General features: G+C 38.3%; 1 long non-coding RNA gene across 1 annotated transcript in view; it reads left to right on the top strand.

The window, feature by feature from the left end:
* The window catches only part of LOC125179013, a 96,869-nt gene that overhangs the window by 51,826 nt on the left and 19,398 nt on the right, over positions 1-25,645 (top strand). The window contains exon 3 of the long non-coding RNA XR_007157118.1: positions 24,466-24,555. This is a non-coding gene — a long non-coding RNA (uncharacterized LOC125179013). The remainder of the gene's footprint in view (positions 1-24,465; positions 24,556-25,645) is intronic.

The raw sequence follows: 25,645 nt of genomic DNA, 5'->3' as shown, positions 1-25,645 counted from the left end.
TTTTATGGCGCCAAAACTTGAAGTTTGCTTTGCTGCAGCTAAGTTACAAGTGGGTAATAAGCTCCTGCTGAATTACGTCAACATCTAAAGTCTTTTTTCCTAATACAACTATATAGGAATCAAATTAGTTTTTTGCCTGATGCACCTAATATTTCGTTGAATTAATAATTAATTTCGTCCTCAAAATTGACGAGAGAACCGAGAAGAATCCCTTTTTAAAGGATCGAGTAAAATTCTAAATATTAAACGGTCATTTAAGATCTGAATAACATTTTTGTCAGACTCTAGAATTTTGACCTTTGTATTCGTTGTACTTTTGATCTTATGGGATCTTTTGGCCTCTGCGTAATTATTACTTTAGCCTTTGCTCCGCTAGACCAGAATGGAGTTGCTGGAGTAGCAAATCTCGCGTAAACCTGCGCTCAGCTTTAACGTTAAAGACGCCACAGTGGCTGCTGTGGCGTTAGTAGCAGTAGTGGGCTGTGGCATGCGCAGTAGTGGGCTGTGGCATATACAGTAGCGGGCTGTGGCATACACAGCAGTGGGCTGTGGCATACGTAGTAGCGGGCTGTGCTATACGCAGTAGTGGGCTGTGGCATACGTAGTAGCGGGCTGTGGCATGCGCAGTAGTGGGCTGTGGCATACGTAGTAGTGGGCTGTGGCATACGCAGTAGTGGGTAGTGGCATGCGCAGTAGCGGGCTGTGGCATGCGCAGTAGTGGGCTGTGGCATACGTAGTAGTGGGCTGTGGCATATACAGTTGCGGGCTGTGCCATCTTCAGTAGTGGGGTGTGGCATACGCAGTAGTAGGCTGTGGCATACGCAGTAGTGGGCTGTGGCATACGCAGTAGTGGGCTGTGACATGCGCAGTAGTTGGCTGTGGCATGCGCAGTAGTGGGCTGTGGCATACGTAGTAGCGGGCTGTGGCATAAGCAGTAGCGGGCTGTGGCATACGCAGTAGTGGGCTGTGGCATACGTTGTAGCGAGCTGTGGCATACGCAGTAGTGGGCTGTGGCATACGTAGTAGCGGGCTGTGGCATACGCAGTAGCGGGCTGTGGCATACGCAGTAGCGGGCTGTGGCATACGTTGTAGCGGGCTGTGGCATACGCAGTAGCGGGCTGTGGCATACGTTGTATCGGGCTGTGGCATACGTTGTATCGGGCTGTGGCATACGTTGTAGCAGGCTGTGACATACGCAGTAGCGGGCTGTAGCGTCCTGAGTGTTCCACACTTCAATTAGAGCGAGTTTTGAGTTGACTGCATCATAAAAATAGGCCGTGGATTTTTCTCATGATATTTTTGCCGTCAATTAACTTCTATTTAATTTTCCGTCGGTTGCCTTGTATATTTTGGTCATTTTTCTCTACTTGAACAATAAATTTCATTCATTTACTATTATCCTCTTGTTTAATTTAGAAACTTTGTTTCCTGTGTTTCTTTTAAGTTCAAAAAATCGGTTAGGTATGCTCATAACATATTTGACATTCATTATATGTCTTAGTTTTCTATTCTTTTCCGATGCATCGGAAGATTATCGCTTCAGTAATCTCGTAAAAAAAGTACTAAATGTCTTACTTACATCTCATTTTACTGTCAATTCGACGAAAATATATCGCTGCGATGCTTATTTAGGACTACTCCTTCATGCCGGCCAATGATTCCCATAATCTGAGTCATAACATGCACAAAACCTCCCATACTTTTCTTTTGCATAAAAGTTCCTGTTTTAAATCTTTATCGTTTCTGCAGTGTGTCTTAAAGCTTTCACGTATTCCAATCTGTGATTAAAATTATCGATGGATTATCGTTGCCTACTCATGAGCCGATTATCGAGCAATCATCAATTTTATTTAGCTTTAGATTGAGAATCACTTGCTACGAACTCGTATGATAAGTCATCAAGCTGAAATTATGAATGTTTGAGTTTCCCATTATCGGCGTTCATCGTTGGCCACCCATGGCCAGTAGTCGGTAATCATAAAAGCCTTTCACCACTTAATTTCCCTTATTGAAAATCATAGTCCCGAAATTGCCGGCCAATCAATTGGAGACCATGATTCTTCTTTGATTTGTTATTGGTTCAGTGCGTCGATATCCCCGGCCTGATGCCCCGATAACAGGTTTTTTGGACGAGCTCTGTATCGAAGCTCCATCCATCATGGATTTATCTTTTTCTAATATCGGTTCATTAATACTGGGAGGTTGCGTAAGGATTCATCGACTCACTATGCCATGCCCTACAGACGGAGATTCTCATCAAACACTTTCGATATATATAATTCCGAACTTTTTATAACACGCTGCATGTATCTCATAAGTGAAAAAAATAAGCAATAATTTATCGGGGACAACCCATTTTCTTAACTCGATGCCTAAATATTATGAGTGCATTTCAGCATTAATATTCCCATAATTATTTTTCTTGATAATATCAACTAAATGAAATCATTCAATTGCTACCAGATATCGTACAGGATTCCTGGTAATGAAATGATGTATTTGAATAAACAAATTTTTTATTCTCATTTCGGTAGCTCGAGGTTTGACAACTATCACTTAATTTAGGATTGATCAGCAAGTTTAGTTTAACGTATGCAGTCTACTTATAGGTATAATTATAGATATTATGATTCAGTTCCATTATAAGAGTACTGATCTGCGAGCTTGCGTGTATCAACGTAAACTCTTAGCTTCATATAACGAAAATCCACTGTTGCGGGCTATTATTTCGTACTTTTCAGTGCAACTGTTATCTATGGCAGGTCAAATTGAATACGCGTGCATCCATGGGTTCATTTGTGCTTTATGTTCCCAGAAGATACGGTTTCTGCAAAGAAACCGGTACAAATGCAAAATTTATTCAAAGAAAAAATGTTACTGAATTTATAAACAATATTCGAAAATATTCAAGTAAATTACAATAACTTTCTAAACAGAGAAATATTTAAACACGAGAACTAAGCTCACCAAAATTCGTTCCTGATTTAAGTTCGGTCTGTACGCCGCAGCTGACATATGTATACGAATGAACGAAAAGGTTTCGTAAGACCACAGAATTAAGCTGCTATCCTATATAAGACAAAATGTTGCGTTCACAACATCCATTGCTGAATAAATTTGTAGACTCGCTGATGCTCTTAACATTTTTTATGGTTATTAGCAACTTATTAATCGTTTCCTACTGACACTAGTAAAGAATCAACGGTGATTATTTACTATTGCCAATCAATAATAATCAACTAATCTAATTTAGGGTATAAATGTTGCTGCGTTCGACTCCATTTGTAGTTACAACTTCCAAAGCGACGATTTTGGCAATGGTGATTATATATCGGATGATGTAAGGAATTTGTGTTAATCATAAAATGTGTTTTTTAGATCGAAATGTAAGCTCCGTCGCTGATTTTTCAACATAGCGGTTATTTTTCAATGCATGATGCTCTACTTATGTTTGTCGACATATCAATAATAATTTTATGATTTTCTGACAATATTTTGAGTAATTACGAATAAAATATTTATTCATAAGCATTGCTTTATGTCACGGTGCCCTGATTAAAAATAGACGGATTAAAGAATATCAACGTTAAAAAGTACATGTTATTCTTTATTATTTCTCTCATAATAATGATCGTATCAAATATTAAAATATTAACACTTTTTTGTGAGTGTTTTAGATTCTGTAATGGATTCGAAGTTTTCATTACAAAATTCAATTGTACAAATGTATATTCTTATTGTTTCGTTCGCACAACAGTTGATAGTTTTCTCATATGTCTCTGATTGTATTCGTATTTTTTCGTTTGCCAGCACTTGAATGTTTCCCACACAATGCGAGGCTGACGCCATTTTTCCCCTCGGTTGTATGGTCGCAGCTTCCCTCATGCAAATCTTCCTCCGCGGCCCTCGGTATTCATGCGCCAAGATGGCTGACGCGCCTTCCTTTTTGTAAACCCTTCGAGAAATATTGGCGGCCATTGAATGGCCAATGCTTGGCTGTCCCTTATTTATCTGTGATTTGTGATATGTTGATCGTTCTACAACAAGCCTTTTCTCGCTTGTATTATCTGTAGAGAATACGTATATGTGTTATTTTACGAACATGTATGGTCCGCCTCGGAGCTTTCGATATCGTTCCTTTGTGAACAATTTTGTATTTAAATGAAGAGTTTTTTTTCTTTGTACACTCAATAATTGAATATGAAATAATATGTCTTCCAAAATTTATTGTCACGTTATCAAGAACAAATCAACATCATAAAATAACACTAACACATAGATAAAGAAAGCTCTTCTTTGGTTTATAACTCTTTGATATACATATAATGAACGTGCAAGAACATTAACTACAAACTCGTGCCCCATGCGACACTTATTGTAAAACTTATCTATAATTTTGATGAATTGATTTGTTATTAATACGGGAATATATACATTAATCATCAATCTTAGATGATGACAACGTTGATATATTGCTCTCCATTTAAATACGGTAATGAGCCCCTGATAACGACCCCGTTGAATTGCACCTCCGCGCATCTGTTGAAGTCAATTGATTAGCGCCGCAGTCCTGCTAATCAATAGCGACCACCGCACCCGCGGGGACTGCTAAACGGGGGACCTGGGGTCGCCACGTGGACTTTAATGGACGGCGGGGGACGGTGGGTGGACGGTGGGGTGGACGGTGGGTGAACAGTGGGGTTAACAGTGGGATTAACAGTGAGGTTAACAGTGGGGTAGACGGTGGGTGAACAGTGTGGTGGACGGTGGGTGAACAGTGAGGTTAACAATGGGTAAAGGTGAGTAAACATGGGGCTGGACGATGGGTGTACGGTGACGTGACGGTACCCAGTCATTTGAAGACAGACGTTCTAATTTTACGTGTTCATTTGAAATTTTGAACTCTAGAAATTTCCTTCAGAAGCAATCACACGTATTGTGATTAATTAAGTGATTATAAAATATCGTTTGCTATTGAAGTCCAGTTTCACAAAGACCCCGTTAATAACTGAAGATAAATCTCGAGTTCACGACGCAAGTAAGAACCGTTATTATTTTTTTCTGAGCAGAACTCGATTTCCCATCCACCCGCGTGCTGAAAATCCATGAACACAGCGAGCCTATTTTCTGTGACAACGAGAATGCGCACCGCATTCTGGACTACAGAATAATGCGGCCATCAACATCCCATGTCAAATGATTCTGTCGCCATCCTAAATTAAACCACACATCTTGCACACAAGTGAACATTATTGCCAGACTAGCGGCAAGCTTCCGGTAATGCAATAATTATAGCTGCAATTTACGATGAACAACGAATCTTGTACGCTGACGTTTCCGCTAATGCAACCATGAATATCTGTTTCCGTTGAGAAAGATTTCTGAAAATTATTGTGTACCTATCATGGCGTCGTCCTGAGATAGGTCGATCTTTTTCTTCCAGTAAACTATTTTATTATGACATGAATGTTTCTCGCCGGTGGCGCAGCAGAGGTTGGAGTTATAACTCTGATCCACTTTCATCAAGATTCAAATACAACGCAAAAACGAACCATATATGTAAGAATTGCGTGCCCATGATGGACCACGTCTCCTAATTGCGATGCAGTCCGCATTAGTTAGCCTCGAATACTATAATGGGTCCGGGGCTTTTCGAATATTGTCAAGATTGTAAGGTTCATAGGATTCCATATCACCGAAAGATTACATAGTATTTTACTTCTATCTTGTGTAAGGATTTACTGGAACACGATATTTTTCATTTCGTTTCCTGCCCTGAGCGTGTAGAGTTCTGTTAGACTTTTTCCGATCACGTATACGGCTGTTGTATTGTTGACATTAGAAATGTAATGGCGTAGGATCTATATGATTCCATAACTCTTACATAATATTGACTGAATTTTTTGTACAGTTATTTTCAACGCGTTTTATGACATTTATCTATGAGACGGGCATATTAGTTAACCATCCATGAATGAATCACTGGCATATTAGTTCACCATCCATGCAGCGATAGTATTACAAGCAGGCAAATCTTAAATATAGTAATGTCACACCTTGTCGTTTTCGGCAACGATATTTTGTGCAAGTTTTATAACTCCCATGATACCACACTTCGCCTATACACTAACAGAACAAAACTTCATGCTGATCAACGGCCAGTATTTTAGCCGTTATTGATCTTTGTCGATTTCTAGATGTTACTTCAAGGTTCTGAGGGAAACTCGCCCGTCCATTTGGCTGTAATATGACCACCCTCTATTGAGCTGTCATTCGCCTGGACATGCCCCATGTTTTATTCCTTGCTATGTCCGTCAAACGCTGCACAAGTGGAGGAATATCCTGCGTATGTTTGGCAGGATATCTAAGTCTGGCTTCAGCATAATAAGTGGTTGGTCTTGTCTAATGTCAACGTTCAACCAGGACACGATTATGCTTACGATGTTTTTGACGCAGAAGCTGTCATTGTACGCAGAATTTGATAATAGTACTGATTTAAAATCACACTCACGCGTGTTTTCGTCTGAAGAATATCGAAAAAACTCATTGACTATCGCAAGTTGCATTAAACTTGGTATTTTATGTTTTGACTCATTAGCTCGTTAAAGATTAAGCTAAATTTATAATTCCTTTAATACTTTGGCATCCAATAAAATTAAATAGAATTTCGCTGAAGAAACTCTCACTAACACTAACTAACTCAAAATTCCCCCTTTGAGAATTTCTTTTCCGATGACCAAAAATAACGCCAGCTTCTATTGTTTACTATTTTAAAAGAAACAATAAAATAACAGTTCCTAACACTGGTATGTTGTGATAACCTAAGTCTTCACCTAGTTAATAAATACATTACCAAATAAAATAAAATTATATTAGAATCAGAAAACTAGTGCATCGGCTGTCTGCAATTTAGGCTAATTTGTGGGTATGGATGAAAAAATTAATTGAAAAATACCTGGCTTTCCACCCTGACTTGCCTGCCACTGAACAAAAAGTAGCGATGAAAAAGTAGGACGGGTAAAAAAAAGCTGTGCTAATGATGAGATCACACGTCGGGGCCTCGAAAATTGCAAGTCATGGCAGCCTGTAGATATGAGCTTGTTAGGACCACGTGACCTGACCCCTCACCCTCACCTGACCCCTCGTCCTGACCCCTCGTCCTCATCAGCCCCTCGTCGTCACCTGACCCCTCGTCGTCACCTGACCCCTCGTCCTGACCCCTCGTCCTGACCTCTCGTCCTCACCTGACCCCTCGTTCTCACCTGACCCCTCGTCCTCACCTGACCCCTCGTCCTCACCTGACCCCTCGTCCTCACCTGACCCCTCATCCTCACCTGACCCCTCGTCCTGGCCCCTCTTCCAAACCCCTCGCCCTACCCTTACCTCATATGACATTATTGATAATAATATTATTTTACGTCCCTAAAGAATAAGTTTTCATTAAAATTTTTTTCATCGAAGTCTTATCTTATTTCTATGAAGTAGAGCAGAAAATTACTGGGAAAGCATTCCTAGTAAGTTACTGAAACACCCCTTGACGTTCATAACAATTATTATCGCATTAACAACATCCACTATAAAATTTCTTTTACATGAGTGGGAATAAATTATTTAATTCGAACGAGCCAAATTCATTGATGAAATTTGTTCAATTCATTCATTTCACTACACCCACATAATGAACAATTCCCCAACAGTGTTCCTAATCAACTTTAACCTACAAGAATAGAATGACTTAAGCCATTTGAGATTACATTGTTCCAAAATCCACTAACGATGTGTATTTTCTCATGTATGCGCATGAATGACAGGAAACAAATGCATCAAAAATTTAAAAGATTAAACATTCCTGAATAAGTTTAGTATAGATATTTAATATGAAGTTTAAGTCATTTATGTGTCAAGTTCTGTGCTTGTTAACATTTCCGTTAACACGCTTGCATTGCTAAACATATTTACCTCATCCTTGCAATTCACGTAATGTATTATTCGTTGCTGTTAGTTGATTGAGTCCGATATCTTATTTAATAGTATCAACTTGATAAGAATTCCGCAAAAACTCTATCACACTAGAACAATTGAAATTGATTGCTGTATTGAAATGCATATAAATTTTAATTTCAGTAAAAATGTATTAATACTTTTCTAATGGCATTAGTAATACTTCTAAGTAATACGTGAGTAAGCAATAGTTATACGTACATTTACCATTTACACAAAGTAGGGATACTTCCCTACTTACTATTACCTTCTTAGAAAGAAAATTTTGGAAAATTACTTGATTACTTTGTTTAATGAAAAAATGCCACACTTTACCAAACTCACCCCACACTTTCGACACCATCTTTGGCTCGAATAGATTTTATTAGCAATATTATTAATTAATAATGGGTTTGCCTGGGTACTTCAAAATTTATTTTTTTCGTTACAATTTTTTCGTTATCCTAGTAACATGTTTACACTTCTACCTTCAAAATCCTAATTCTTGTTATTTTTATTACGGTGGGTTGTGAAAAAACTATATAGTTGTAAACAATTATCTTGAAAATCAATTATATGGCCACTGACAAGCTTACTAGTTTATATTATTTATGAAAAGCAATCGATAAATTATTGTTCTACCGAAGCCCCGATCACGTTTATATGGGAGCGTAAGCATAGGCGTTGGCTCACGTACTTCCGTTGTTCCTTCTGCGACTCAGGCAAATTGCTCTCATTTTATCTAGATTGCGTATAATAATGCTGGAGTAAATCCGGTATTTGAATACGCACGCTGTTTCCGCCAATTACGCGCCTGTTATCTCGGAATCACCTCTATTAAGCAGCAGCTAGCCACTCACCATATCGAATTAGGTACTCTTATGTCCATGTTCTGAACTCATCACCGTGATGCCTAATTACTGTGATGAATAATCATCGTGATGAATAATCAACGTGATGAATAATCATCGTGATGAATAATCATCGTGATGAATAATCATCGTGATGAATAATCATCGTGATGAATAATCATCGTAATGAATAATCATCGTGATGAATAATCATTGTTATGAATAATCATCGCGATGAATAATAATCGTGATGAATAATCATCGTGATGAATAATCATTGTTATGAATAATCATCGTGATAAATAATTATCGTGATGAATAATCGCAATGATGGATAATCATTATTATGAATAATCATCGTGGTGAATAATCACCATGATGATGCGACGTCAGGCGTGTTGCCATCTGCCACGTCCCTTTTACCGTGGCAGGAATTTCAGTTGGCCGTGAAATTACGCAGCTGTAGCCTTTAATTATGCAACGTTCATAGCGATGAATTCATTCTCGGTCTACAATGTTATTCTTACCTAAAATTTATGTAGTAATGAATACATTATATAAATTATTTAATTAAATTATTTTATGTCATTAAAGTGTGAACTGAGTTTCACGTAACTCATTTCTCTTGTAATGTGGAATTCAGTAGAGCGAATTTGATGTCAGGATAACACAAACTTGCGCTATGCAGTATAAAATTAATGAGACGATATTAAGCAATTTACTTCAAGATATTTTTGTAAGAAAGTTACCGCGGAATATTGCGTGAATAGCAATTGAAAGAACTATACGTCTGTTGTATATTGTGCACTTTATTAGTATTGTCAAAATAGATATCTCGCTCATTAGCCACTTGGTATCTTTCTGAACTTTCTCTATTTTCCACTGCATATATACTGAGGTATATCTGTTGATAAAAGTCCAGCTGTAAATTTCCCACCGACTAACCGAGCTTAAATGATCAATGTTGTTCAACAGCAACTAAATGAATGATCAATCCAAGCTGCTACTTCACAATGCTCAACTCTCATCAAAAGGTGCGGCGCTGTCAAATTACTGCCTTGCGCTATTATCCCATGTAATGTCAGCCAGGATTCAAAATCAGTTCCTAAATTGAGCCGAACATTTTTTTTTTGCATAGCCTCCTCACCATTCAATTACTGGCAGGCAATAATTTCAGCGTTACGCCAGTACCAGCAATTGGCGGTAACGTATGCAAGTTACCTCGCGAATTATTTTCAGCGGCGGAACTGAAAACTGCAAGCACCGATTTGGATAAATTCTATGGAATTGCTTGCTGCCGAGACAGCCTAATGATCATAACGATTGACTCTCACAGAGAACGTAGACTGCTTTACATCATTTATTCGTGCATTTCTTTATGTTGGATAAAATTGTCATCGATCAAGATATATTTGCAATACTTGTTTTGGGAAATTGAAGCAGAATTTCAAGAAAATATAATGTACTCGAACGGAGCTGATCCCCTGCAGCTGAAATGCAGCGCTGGACATCGCAATCCTGAAAAACACAGAAGACTTACCAGGCTTCTTGATAACTGTAGCGAAAACTGCTTGACATGCAATGCGATCATGAATATTAGGCGAATATTTACATGGACATAGAATTTCTAGAATTATCAGTATTATGATAATCGTTCTGAAATTAGAAGCAGGCCGGCAGTCTCTATCCTTTTAAATTTAATTAAATTTCAAGCTAAATGAAACGTGATCTGTTTTCGAAAATATGTTGCAGTGGCCACATTGATCGTCGTAAGATCATGTTTCTACATGCAATGACTAATGACTCTTAGATTTCTCAACACGTTTGATTACACTATAGCTGTTCGATTAGCAAATTCATGTAATATTATTGAATATTCTAATGTTTCGCATGTAATTTTAGCTAGTTTTGGATAAGTACATCCGAAAAAGCCCATCTCATGAGAATCATTTTATTTAGCCTTTCACATGATCGCTCATATTTATTTGCAATAACTAATAGCTAGTTCAAGTTCATTATCTTTGCCAATTGTCGTTTGTTTCGCGCGGCTCAATTTCGTCGACGGCAGGACTTCGTTTTTATTTCAATTCCAGTATAGTTTTTACTGGGTAATTGTCCACCTTATTTAACTTAGTATTGCCTACAGCATTCACTCACTTTCAGTCCACAAAATTTTATTCACTTTTAGTACATAAAATTTTACTCGGTTACCGTGCACGATATTAGCCTAACCACTAACGCGATTTTTCACTACTGTATCGCCTTCAGCTAATTAACATTCACTGCTTGTTGTTTGTATTTATTTTAAAGCGGTGTTTGTCTTGTATCGACCATGAAATGGTTTTCCTTTTATTTTGGCTAAAGTTTGGATTTATGAAATGTGTTGTCATTAGCAGTTATCTTATATTCTGTTCACCCACAGGCAAGAATTAGGAACCAAATCCTCATATGAGTCACCGTATCTCATAATCAGCTGTCGGAATTAGTTTACATTACTGTTAAAAAAACTTTTGCAGGATTATTCGAAAATTTCAATTGTTACAGACTATAAATAGTCAAAACTTTCCTAGAAATGGAATTACCTGGCGCGTGGTGACGCCTTAAGTAGCATCATTCCCTAGAAAAACCAAGTTACACTAAAAATAAGTGAAATTCTAAATGATCGCCTAATGATTAGCAAACATACGGCTCCGCAAGTATGGTCGTCCATTAAGACGTCTTTAGCCCGTGCGCGCGGCCGACGCTTTACTTAGCGCTATTTCCTTTGTATTGGCCTGCAAGTAGCCGGTCTCGCACACAGTCTAGGGGTCTGGCCGGGCAGTCCTGGCTCTGGTCGATACTTCATTTCCTTAATCACAGGTTCGATCCCCGGGCTGCTTCCGTGCTCGATATGATGACCCCAGCCGTTCCTTCTGTGCAGGCCTTTACTGGTTCTTCCCTAATTGAAAATTAGGAGCAGTCGATGGTGGCCGCTCAATGTTGCATAATAAACTGTTGGTTATGATTTTAAGTTCTTATATATCCGTTCTTCATCACACTGAACAGAAATCGTTCATTATTTTTGCACATTTATGGAAAATCGTTTCTCGGATACCCGTTAGTTTATTAAGGTCTCAAATTAAAAATCGAATTGCAGAACAGGATTTCTTTTTCCTAATATTAGGAACGTTCTTTATCCGTTCAAATGAAATAAGTTTAGTATAGTATAGTGTAGTGGATAGTATGGTAATGTCGGTGTTCAAGAATTGAAAACGTCTGGCCAGCAGCCGATTCTTGTTGTAATGTTCATGTCTTAGTTCCAGGAGTTTACAAACCACTTAATTGACTCCTTATAGCTGCCAGGTGAGTGAGGTTGGAGACACGTCTAGTCCAAACATGTACCGCTGCATAGCTATAGCTACTTTCTGAAGTCTTTCATTCATACATGAGGCATCGGCTATATCAACATGTGTGCGTTCCGCATGTCGGTGGCACGAATCCCGCTTTAGAATCTCAATTGTTTCTTTGTAAGGTTTGCCTTATAAGACCTGAATTATTCTTGTTGGTTTCTTTAACCACAGTTGATCCTTTCAAGTCTCATAGCGACACGTTATTTCCAAGCGCCCAGTACGGAGGCACTAGTGCAAAAAAACACATATTCATTGATTCTGCATCTAAGTAAGCGGAAGAACGTCTGATTAGTCTAAGTAGCTCATAAGTTGTCAGGAAATTATTATTTATGGTATCCAAGAAGCCTGCCATGATCGTAAATGGCAACCAAAAAGCCTCCCTTGACCGTAAATAGCAACCAAGAAGCCTGCCATGATCGTAAATAGCAACCAATTAAGAAGCCTGCCATGACCGTAAATAGCAACCAAGAAGCCTGCCATAATCGTAAAAAGCAGCCAAGAAGCCTGCCATAATCGTAAATAGCAGCCAAGAAGCCTCCCATGATCGTAANGTAAACCTTTCAGTCTGTCTCTTATACACATCTAGATGTGTATAAGAGACAGAATAAGAAGCCTCCCATGATCGTAAATAGCAAATAAGAAGCCTCCCATGATCGTAAATAGCAACCAAGAAGCCTGCCATGATCGTAAATAGCAGCCAAGAAGCCTGCCTTGATCGTAAATAGCAGCCAAGAAGCCTGCCTTGATCGTAAATAGCAGCCAAGAAGCCTCCCACGATCGTAAAAACCAGGAAGCCTGCCATGACCGTAAATAGCAACCAAGAAGCCTCCTATGATCATAAATAGCAACCAAGAAGCCTGCCATGACCTTAAATAACAATCAAGAAGCCTGCCATGACCTAGCTTAAATAGCAACCAAGAAGCCTGCCATGATCGTAGATAGCAACCAAGAAGCCCGCCTTGATCGTAAATCAACCAAGAAGCCTGCCATGACCGTAAATAGCAACCCAAAAGCCTGCCATGACCGTAAATAGCAACCAGGAAGCCTGCCATGACCGTAAATAGCAACCAAGAAGCCGATGTTCTTATAGTAGCCATGGCGTTCCATGTTAACATGTCGAGGCGCAGTTCGTGAGCTCTATATTGGAAGCTTCCTCGAGCTGTCGGCTCTTCAGTACGGCGCGGAAGCCAATCTCTCCAGCTCATCCGGACCCTGGATCTTTAATTTTCTTTGACCGGAGTCCGGCCATTGTTCTTGGCATAGCGGGAAGAGGGTTTTTAGCAGCTCTAACTGCCTAAATATTTACACTCTGAATATTTATACCCTGCCTGAATATTTATACCCTATACCTCTATACCCTGCCTGAATAATTTGGAACGCAACATAGAGAAACGACATTATTAGCCAAGTTGAACTTATGCACTTTCGTTTGTCATACTCCGTAGATGGTTTCTGCACTATTATTTCGGCAAATTTATTTCTCATTTAGTATTGCTTGCGAAAAAAATCGTTCCCTCAGTTCTTTTTTTAAGTCATGTTATACTAAATTGATGGTAAAACCATTTTACTCGTATTGATGCATAAATTCTCATCCCAAACTGGACTTCGAACAATCATCATATACAAATTTTTATGATCGATTCTTCTTGCCAGCTCTCCTACTAACTGTAACAAAAGCTTAATCATGCAAAAATAAATCAAGAAGATATAATTTATTACTTGCCTATGGTTACTGTTCTACTGATACAGTCTGCTCAAGACTCACTGAGCTCCCTGCTATTGTGTCACTGATAGCCCGGTAAGCAGACTACACTGAAAAGACTGCAGCAAGATCCATTGATTAAAATCATAAACTTACCGTCATTAATTAATCCATCAACTATTTTACGCATAAACGTACGTGCATGGAATGGAAGTTCCTCTCCAGTAAGTGAGCGCACTCAGCGCAATTCTGTATGGCAAACCTTCTATAGGATAGTGATTCCTTCCCTATGTAAAATCATCCACTAGATTATCACTTGTCATTCGCTGGTCTATGAGCGGCCGGCTCTGATTTTCATCGGTTGTCTGGTCGGGAACATAGGAACATCCGCCGAAACCAGTAATTCCCGTATAATACTTGCCGAAAAATTCAGAATTTATCATAGGGTCTGCAGCGACAGATGATGATGGAGCGGTTCTGTGAATGGACTGTGACGCTGCGCATAGCCAGCTTTCTGTATTTGACTTCAATGTGACCTAACATTTGTGACGTTCGACGGCAGGTAATATTGGAGGCTGGTGTTCAGTGCTATCGAACGAAGCCGCAGTAATGGCTTGGTGTTGAACCGTAGTTGAAGCCGTAGTTGAAAATGAATATTTCACTGTAGTTGAATATGTCACCGTAGTTGCAAATGAATATTTTTGATGGAATATGATGCAGTCTATCATTGACCATAATACATTTTCGGCCCTATTTGCTAACTTTAGACGTTGGAAAACCCATAGACATCTTTCATGAGGCCATACTCTTGAGAATGCAAGTTTGACTTGAAACCAGATTTGATCAGCTAGTATGACCACTTAAAATTTGAACGAGATTTTTAACCTGCGGTATAATGTCCTTCCCGATCCAATGGCCGACGGAGAACTGCCTTTTTTGATTCACCTCGGATTAGAAATATTTTGTGGTTTCCGAGGCAGTTATATCCCCCGTTACTAACTATCAAGCACAGCGAAAAAATATGTTCATGCCGATTTCTCTAAGTTTAACCTTTTGGCTCAGAAGTATACTTGAAATTTATTTTCGTGCTCCGTCTAGCAAATCGCCGACTTCAATCTTTTACATGGGTTGCAATTAATTTGAAAACCACTTGCTTTTGTCTGAATTACAACATTTTTTATTTAGTAATTCAGCAATGTTGCATACTAACTAATATCATTTTTCAACAGTTGTACTGTGATGTGGATGCACTTAATATAATTATTCTACATGTGATGATAAATTTGTAGCCATTTCATGTCTCAGTCTTCCATCCCCACCCACCACACATTGCCAGATAAAAACATCGTCTACGGATCGACGTACCAAAGTTGACATTTGATTGTGCCGTCGAATCCAAGGAAATGTCTGGAATTATAACCTTAGAATTAGACTTTTCATTACAAGTGAATATACAAAACGTAAACCTTTCAGTGGGGCTTTTGTTAACCTTTCCTTTTTTAAGTGGGGGCTTTCGTTAACCTTTTTAACCCTAGAGCAGGATTTTTCAGTTCAAGTGAATGTCCCTATAAAATTCGCATTTGAGGTTCAGATTCAAGTTAATGTTCGAAAATTGAACATTCCAGCAAGACTCTGATACCAAGTGAATGTTGGAAACTTCAACCTTTAAGTGGAACTCTATTGAATCCCAGTCAATGTCCGAGCAGGTCCACCTTTATACAGGATGTAACAATTTTAGAAAGTGGTGCGAAAAAACCATATTGATATCTCACGCTACTGAACACTGCCGCTGGAATTGTAACATTTTATTGCGGTGACTGCAACATTTCTTTCCAGCGATCGATGGTTGCACTTATTCAGAGTTTTGGCTCTCCATTTCTTTGCATTGTGTCTTTAATGCGCTTTCAGGGCTATGCTCTCACGAAGTGTTTTTAAAGCGAAGGCATCGCGTGAGGTTTTGACTTATTGACGTTGAAAAGATTTATCGGAAACCCAGGCTAGTCTACCCGCAGCAAAACTATGGGTGAGAATCGCCTGCCAAGATTTTAAAGTTTGTCGTCACTAATGGAGAGAATGGAGTGAAAATAGGCCTAGCCATTGCAAAAATACACCAGAAAATATGTTCGTTATAAACATTATTGATTGTAAAAACTATTTTCCTAACTTGAATCTTAGATTATTTATAATTTTTTAAGGTTCTGTGAAAATTTATACACTTCAATCCTTAAATGCATATTTTGGAAAGTGAAAAATACACGTTATTATTAATCCTTTTATGTCTTAGTTTCAGCAGTTTTAGCAATCTTTTTCTCTGATGAAGCTCTGCTGCCTCGTGACTAATATTAAAGATCCAATTTTAGTTCTGTTTCGTTAATTTTCCATTTTAAAGCCCAGTTTTCGAACATTCTCTGGCCGCCAAGAAGCCTGCCAAGAGTATAGAGACGCTCGGCCATTGACGGTCTCTTCTCTGAAAGTTTAATTGTTACGAAGCGTTCCATTGGGGTCGAAGCCGTGCACTACATTGGCCACCGCAGCACGATTCGCACTCGGTGCAGACGTAAACATTAATAAATGTTGTTCTCTTCTTAGGTTTCGCTCCGAATAAGCAAATACCGCTCTCAGCAGCATAATTAAGTTCATGATGTACATTTACTGCTTAGTCAATGTGGAAGCCACTGATGCTGTCATCGTAGAACATAATAACATCATTAAATGTTCTTAGTATGAGTGGCGCCAACCTATCCCGATACACGTTTACCAGACCCTGACCAGATAATGAGTTATACTGTCACTTTGTGCTCTTCATGCAGTCTTTGCTTGTCATGTTTTAGTGAGCTCATACTGTCATTACTTGTCTACATATAACTTAAGTTCATGCGGTTTATTCTGCCTGTACTTAATAATTTACTCTGTCACTCTATCTAGTGTTTTATTTAACAAATGTCGGTTTATGCTGTTTGTAAGGTCGTATCTTAATAATTTAAATGGCTTGCTTATTCTATTTATAACTCTCTTTGCTTTTGCTGTTGCCCCTGTATGGCAACTCGTCTCGTGTTACATTATCCCAGCGGTAATTGAGACGAAGCTGCTCCGAACCACATGGTCTATGGCGATGCAGTGAGTTTAATCACAATCTATTTGAACGTCATGAGTGATTCGTAGACGGCCACCCATGTGCCATCGATTGGCCACCGTTATTACAACTATAATTCTCAGGAATGATGATGTCCCCTCAGTACATCCCTGCTAATGATGACCAAATTGGTGGTTTATTGGTCCATTGTGCATGTACACTTCAGCAGGCGTAATTACCGTGCGTTATTGTCATTATTACTTGTGTAATTACCTTGTGCATTCTTATAATTGCAAATAATCCGTCAGCTTCTGTCATTGTTCCAATTGATAGATATATTTATGGTGGTATAATATAGCATGTGCTTCTATTGCACGCAGTCACTCTAAAGGCAATAACGCTAACATAGATGGTCACGGATACACGACATTAAATTATTAACTCGTTGACGTATGATTTTAAGTGATGTTTTCGGTGCATCACTTAAAAAATAAATTATTATTGGGTAACTTAATCCAAGAAATTTCTTCACTCTACGACCATCCCCGTCCAACAAGAAGGAGTTTATATTGGAAGCGAATTGAAATCCATTTACTTATCTTTGCTATTAACTTATTTGTATAAATCTTGGAGAAAGACTTTCAACCACTTTACTTTAATACTTTACTTTAAAGACTTTAATTGATGTATATCAACGCTGCTAAAACTCATCCCAGATTTTTATATTGTGTTAAACTATCGTTTACTTTTTGACGCATATGTAAATCAATTCATTCCAAAATGAAGGATCTCATTTTTATTTACCTTATGTACAATTTAAATAAATCCAAATTTACTGAACAAAGGAACGACTATTTTTACATGACCTTCCCTCGGCGCAATGCAAAACAGGGGAAGATATACCCTTTAATTACCCTCTGTATAAAGCAGTTACCCTTTAATTGTAGTCCGCTACCTTCCATTTCCAGCGTACACCAGATTAGCCTCAACGCTGTGGTTAATCAAGTTAAATATAATGATTATTTTCCATTGAAGTTTACCCTCCAAAGCTCACCCTTCCCTCAGCCTGCCATGTACAGAGCGGCGGCCACACCCTCGACGTGTAATTGCCTAAAAGCTTTACTAATAATGACGTGTCACGGCGACCCTATGCCTACACGCCTAATAGGCGTGTGGTCCTTAGTGCTGAGCGCCTACACGCCTAATAGGCGTGTGGTCCTTAGTGCTGCGCGCCTACACGCCTAATAGGCGTGTGGTCCTTATGTGCTGTGCGCCTACACGCCTAATAGGCGTGTGGTCCTTGGTGCTGTGCGCCTACTCGCCTCATAGGCGTGCGGTCCTTGGTGCTGTGCGCCTACACGCTTAATAGGCGTGCGGTCCTTAGTGCTGCGCGCCCACACGCCTAATAGACCTGTTGCCCAGAATAATGCGTGGAGTGCATTTGTTGGCTCGTACTACTATTGTTTGTGCTTGTGCTGCTACAACTAACTGCATGACGCTTACGGTGTTCGTGCTGCTGCTAGTGTTGCCTAAAATGTTTCTCTCTCCTATTTACCATTCCAGTACTGCATTTCATTTTTTATTTTATTTTTTTTTTGCTGGAGCTTCTTTAGATATTTCTAATCCTGCTGTAGTTTGTGCAGCTGCATGTTGCGAGTGCTCCTATATTTGTGCTATGAAACATTGCGAGTGCATGCTGCTATATTGGTGACATGGCTGACTGCTACTTATCATCTGAATACAAAGCATTGAAGTGCGCCGGTATTTTGTGCGCTTATTCATGTTTGTTTAAAGTGCTCCCGTGCCAGTGATATCCGACCGTCTATTTTTGAGTCCGTATGATTTTGTTCGTCACATTTACGCCTGCAGGTGTTTATGTTTACCGTCGTATGCCTTTTTCTGTCACACGTATAACAGAGTTTATTGTACTTACGTACTTTTTGCGTTTACCGCCGTTTAACGCCCGTGCTTGTGAAATGTACAACCATGTTTGTTGCACTTACGTACATATGTTTGTGTTTTTTTGTACTCTCATGTTTATCACAAGTATTTGAATTTGTCGCACTAACGCACGTGTTGATGCATGTTTACCGCCATACGCCCGTGTTTGTACGGCCAAGTTTGTCGCACTAACGAACGTCCGTGTTTGTGTTTATCATGAAAGCGTTTAGCGCGATGTTTGCCTGCGTCGTTCATCAGGCGAGTCAAGCAATGTTTGCCACCTGTCATGCACCGGTTACTTAACATCATGTGTTAAGTAACCATCACTTGCCATGCACCGGTTACTTAACATCATGTGTTAAGTAACCATCAGTGATGGTTACTTAACATCATGAGTTAAGTAACCATCACTTGCCATGCACCGTTTACTTAACATCATGTGTTAAGTAACCATCACTTGCCATGCACCGTTTACTTAACATCATGTGTTAAGTAACCATCACTTGCCTTACTTTAATTCAGTCGCGTCCTCACAGCCCAACAGCGCTCCCCGCCTCTATAGGGTTTATTCTCCAATTAGTGCTTGCTTCCCCAATTAGGGTTTTTCTTCCCCAATTAGGGCTTTTCTTTCACAATTAGGGCTTTTCTTCCCCAATTAGCGGTTTTCCTCAACAATTAGAGTATTTCTTCCATAATTAAGGCTTTTCTTCCACATTTAGGTTTTTTCTTCCATAATTAGGGGGTTTCTTCCACAATTAGGGGGTTTCTTCCACAATTAGGGGTTTTCTTCCACAATTAGGGGTTTTCTTCCACAATTAGGGTTTTTCTTCCATAATTGAGCCTTTTCTTCCGCAATTAGGGGTTTTCTTCCGTAATTAAGGCTTTTCTTCCACAATTAGAGTTTTTTCCACAATTAGAGTTTTTCTTCCACAATTAGGGCTTTCTTTCCATAATTAAGGCTTTTCCTCCACAATTAGGGGTTTTCTTCCATAATTAGAGGTTTTCTTCCACAATTAGGGTTTTTCTTCCACAATTAGGGTTTTCCGCCTGAAAAAAGTTTATTGTTCTCTAATTAATGTTTTCCATCCCCATGAGGGCTTCCCTCCCAAAAAAGGGTTTTCAGCAAGTGAGGTTTTAATTCTTCTTCAATTAAGGTTTTCTTCCGAAAGCAGCATTCCTCCCTAATTAGGGTCTGCAATTAAATGCAAAACGTGGATATAATCATGTAATTGAAGTCTAATTTTGGAAGCGTCTGGTTGGTTGTATATATTATATATATTACCTACATCTCATTCAACAGAACGAAAAACTAAAGTATTTTGACAAGAGCAGTTGATTTCTTGGAAAATTGAAAATTTTTTGTTTAATGCACAATCCATTGCAACAAACTATCGCTCTTGGAGTTACTATACACTACAGACAAATTAATAGGTCATATTGTCCAACTAGTGACACACCTCTTGCATTCAGCACTAATACGTTCTTTTTGCGGAGCAAAGTGGGTCAAAATAACCCACATAAGGTCAAAAGTGCATCGCTATTTGTACAAAGTCCCATGAACGTGTCTGCGGGTAACATGGAAATAGTTCGGGCAGCATGCCTCCCTCGGCGCCCATGTCGTGCGTTAGTTACGGCCAATTTGCCGCTGATCGCGTAAGTTTGACCGCATGTCTGTCTAACTTCAACTCAACGCTGCCCCAGGCTATGCTTTGCCAAAACTTTCTGCCGTTTGTCCTTTTCAACTTTCGAGTCCGTTTGTCCTTTTCAACTTTCGAGTTGAAGAAACTTTTTCTCCTTGCATCGCGCAACTATGCAGGTGTTTGTTTTATTGGATGAATTATTCTGATGTGACGGATAGTTTTACTGGATGTGGGGAACCTTTTTGTTTGTCCTACCTTTTTGTTGTTAAGAATTCAATTGTACGATAGTTGAATATCAGATAAATATTTTTTAAAGCACCAGTTATGAATTTTGATGTACTTTTTGTTATGTTTACTAGAATCCCACGAGCAATATTTATTTAATAGTAATATCATAAACTAACATTAGTTAATTACTTGTGGTAGATCCTTGCGGTTCTCATATTTCATGATTATTATAGAATTTTATAGAATTTTTCATGTTCAATTATTTGTAGGAATTAAATGCTTTATCCTGTTCCGCTTTTCTTTTTAAAGTCAATTCATGCAAGCAAGCTGATTCAGTGTTCATTCAAAATTCATTAAAGAGTTGAAGAAAATTAATTTTGTTATCTTTTTATGCCACCTGCTTTAAGCTTTGAAGCAATTTTTATCTATATAACCGCTTGGTTTCATCCCTAAAAATTATAGATTACTTTTTGACAAAATTGTTTTTATGAGCGTACATTGTCATGAAGTTCATTTATGTCAGTGCGTATACAATCAGAAAATCAAAAATATTTCGGAGCGTATGTAGTCCAGAAGTTTATAGTAATGAGAAATTCATTATCATTTAATTTCTGAACTCTCACTATTAAAAAAAATTGAGCTTTTCGTCGTATATTTCCAGGTTTTGTTCGTTTCTTTCGTAAATGTTCTATATGGTGTTATTCGTCTTTATTCCAATTGTTATTTATTCGTTTTGTGGTGAATCATGTACGAAATCAAATATCATAATATATTATTCATTCTAGAATAAATGTTAAGTGTGAATGAAAGTTTCTACAAAACAAACTGGCAATTAACACAGCTGGCAGGTGTGGGGCGCTTTATGCATACCGTTAATTTATCGAACACAAACTGCTGAATTTCACACAGAGTTGTGCAAAAGACATTCACTTCTGGTTTAGAAATTCAACCTGCTATAAAATTTTTTTTAGCGCGTTTTCTCATTTATGGAAAAAAAGTCGCTATAGTGCTCGCCATGTCCGTCTGTCTGTCCGTTCGTTCATGTTTCCGTCGACGAGAAAATGCACTCTCTGTCACTCACTGCAGTGAGTACTGAGTTATATTTTTTCTAATATCATTTATCCTATCGTATCTTCCTATACGAGATCAATTTGAAAATGTATTCATACTTGAAAATTGTTAAAACTATTCTTTACATTTAAACTGCTCTGTAATTCGTACATTTTCAGTCTTGTATCTTCGTTCATTTAGGCCGTTAATTGATTTGTGTCACTTTAAACAAGGAGATACTGTCACTCCTTTGTCAATTATTATGATATATTGTCGAAACATAGACGCCACAGAATGCAAATAATCATTATATTATACGTAATCTTTCTTCATCAACTCAATAAACTTGAATACTCTCGTCTGTTTCTGCACGCATATATTCCTGCTAGACACAATCCACGGTACACTCATACCTAATGTGTAATTTGCATACTCTGCAGATGTATTTTATTTGCACAAAAATAATATCGGTACTCTTGCGATATCGCAAATATGAGCAGAGACAAAAAATATTCATATCAGGTAGAATCTATTGGCCATAATATGTGTTAATATAAAGAATACAATATGGCGCCAGTCAAACGCTATTACTATTAGCAACTTAAAATCATCATTTAGGTAGACCATAAGGTGCCTAAATAGCAGGTAAATAATAAAAGCTAACATAGGAACTATCAAATAGCTAGCAAAAACTACTAACAAGGGATTATCTGGCGCTTGTGTGCCGACTACATAACGTTAGCTCGATCTCAATGCTAAGTTGGTGTGTTAGTGCGCTATGTGTATGTGTGTTAGTGCACTATGTGTGGGTGTATTAGTGCGCCATTTGTTGATGTGTTAGTGCGCTATGTGTATGTGTGTTAGTGCGCTATGTGTTGGTTGTGTTAGTGCGCTATGTGTTGGTGTGTTAGTGCGCTATGTGTTGGTGTGTCAGTGCGCTATGTGTGGGTGTGTTAGTGCGATATGTGTTGTTGTATTCGTGCGCTATGTGTGGGTGTGTTAGTGCGCTATATGTGAGTGTGTTAGTGCGCTATGTGTTGGAAAGTTAAAGCACTGCACTCGCAGGAGATAGAGCACAAACCATGAGTGAAGTAGAGCACCACATACAAGTGAAGTAGAGCACTACACATAAGTGAAGTAGAGCACTACACATGAGTGAAGTAGAGCACAACACATGAGTGAGAGCACTACACATAAGTTCTGTATAGCACTACCAAGCAAATTCCTAAAGCATCAGCAGTTACAGGACTTGTGCAGTCATCAGGCAATTGCAAGAAGTTGTGTCGGGGCGAGTGTAGTCCATACAATTGGTCTGACAGTCGGCGAGACGGATCGCCTTTTAATGATATAATTTGCCCCTTCTAATAGATAAGTGGAGCCGTGGTCTCCATGCAGACGTTTCTGCCAGCCGACTCCTACATATTTTACTCTGCTATGCTTTCCTTCAGCTTACGATATTTCTTGTGCTTATAAATCCTTTTGTTTCTCGGTTTATGATTTTGTATGTTTTTTTTCTCCGTTAATTCACAGTGTAGCATTATTCTTGATATGTTTCTATTTTTTTATATTAAGGAAAATTTTAAGATTTACCAATTTTCATTCTGAATTCTTTCAATTTTTTTCAGGCGTCAACCGACGAGTCCTTCTTTCCATGGTTGTGTATGATGAACCCTTCCCGGCCTTCGAGTTTTAAATATATTTGAATACTTTGTATTACTTATCATTTGTGTATATCATATCACTTATCATTTGCACATTTCTCATCACTTACGTCATTTTGATATGCATCAACTTTCAGCGATGAAAGGTTCACTATTGGGACTTATTGATAAAGGATCCAGGATTCTCATCGATCTGTTAATTCTATCCTTTTTATAATTTTACGTTTTCTTATTTCATCTGAAATGCATATTATTTCGAATCATTTTCTGGACATTTTTTCTCACTCACTTTTTACCTTCTGATGAATACTACATGAATAATTTTTTAAAGATAATTTTCAAAGATAATTTTTCTTTAGTAAATACCTATACGCCTAATGTTCTCTTTTTATGTTCGCAATAAGAAAACGTAAAAAATAACAATCGAATTATACATAGTAAGTAAATATGTATATGGTTTAAAAGCCCAAGATTTTAGCCTTCAATTTATTATGAATGATTATACTACGGAATCTTAGAAATTTACAACCATTATTCATCTCTTGCTTATCCATAGTCAAATTTTCAAGAAATATTTAAATAGTCTCCATTTCGCCCGTATTCATAACTTGTGTAGTTTTTAGGTATTAGTATCAATTTAAACCATTTTTCTTTAATAACATTTTTCCATTTCTTTTTGGAGGCTTCCGTGCTTTAGGTTTTGCTCGAATTATTTATCGAATTATTTATTCGGTCTAGGTTTTTCGAAATATTTATTTATTCAGTTTCTGAATTATTTATTCAGCAATTGTACAGTTTTGTTTTAGCAAATATACGTGTGAATAATCTTTGTAGGTAAATGAACTGAACCTGCATGACCGGGAATTATAGAGCTCGAGTAACAGAAACAAGTAGTCCCGGTGGCAAGTGTAATTCATTGCCATTAAATTTCTTTATTTTTATGCTTGCAGGCGCTGAACGGTTTTCTTGTGATCTTGGACTGCGATGGAGAAGTTTTCTTTGCCACGCACAACATCGAAACCTACCTAGGCTTCCATCAGGTAATTTAATTACTGGATACGATAACAAATAATAATTTTATTACATTTTCATTGGTTTCCATAATGTTAAAAAATTACTATCAAAAGTCATGTTTCGTTGATAACCAACCCAAGCAGGTATTGACGTAATGTGTATAATTTTGTTTCACTCTGTAACTAGGCTATTGTTCTCGGCCTCGACCTGAAATAATTTAGATATTAGACCCCTATAGGCTTCAGTTTATAGGAAGACTAGTGACCACTATAGGCTTCAGTATATAGGAAGACTGGTGACCACTATAGGCTTCAGTATATAGGAAGACTGGTGACCCCTATAGGCTTCAGTGCATAGGAAGACTAGTGACCACTATAGGCTTCAGTGCATAGGAAGACTGGTGACCACTATAGGCTTCAGTATATAGGAAGTACTATAGGCTTCAGTGTATAGGAAGACTGGTGACCACTATAGGCTTCAGTGGATAAGAAGACTTTTGACAACTATAGGCTTCAGTGTAAAGGAATTCTGGTGCTTGATTATTTCGCCGGCGGCCAACACAAGCGACACTGAACTCTGTCTTGCACGCTTACACTGGGAGAAATTTGTGAAACAGGATAGCTCAGTCAAGGCCATGCCGAAAATACCACTATATGAGTTTTCCTGACTTGCTATCATTCCGTAAACCATTTGAGGTGGTGGAATGTTCAAATGAATATTCATCTCTTCCCAGAGATTAAGATTTATTTTATTTATGTTATCCCGCTCCTTTGAATTTTGTCAGAAAGTTTATTCAATCATAATTAAAGTGCTGACAAATTGCTATATTCACTAAAGAAACAACAAGACTGGTTCACAGATTGCAATGGATGTTAAATTTTTGCAATCTTTCCCTTGCTAAAATCGAAGAAACGAGCTAAAATTTAAGAACAATATCTCAGCGACTCCGCGACACTCAGTCAAGCCACAGCAATTTCTTCTTCAATTTTCCAATCATTATAAAAACACAACGCTGGTCAGCTTATTCGTTTGCGTTCTTTATTACAGCGCGGCCGCTATGTAAGTCCTCTCACTCGCTCGTGAACGTCACAAGCCAAGAATGTTCGGAATGCCGTG

The sequence above is a fragment of the Hyalella azteca genome, unplaced genomic scaffold, assembly GCF_000764305.2.
Source record: "Hyalella azteca isolate HAZT.00-mixed unplaced genomic scaffold, Hazt_2.0.2 contig14441, whole genome shotgun sequence".
NCBI lineage: Eukaryota > Metazoa > Arthropoda > Malacostraca > Amphipoda > Hyalellidae > Hyalella > Hyalella azteca.
This window is presented reverse-complemented; position numbering and strand designations above follow the sequence as displayed.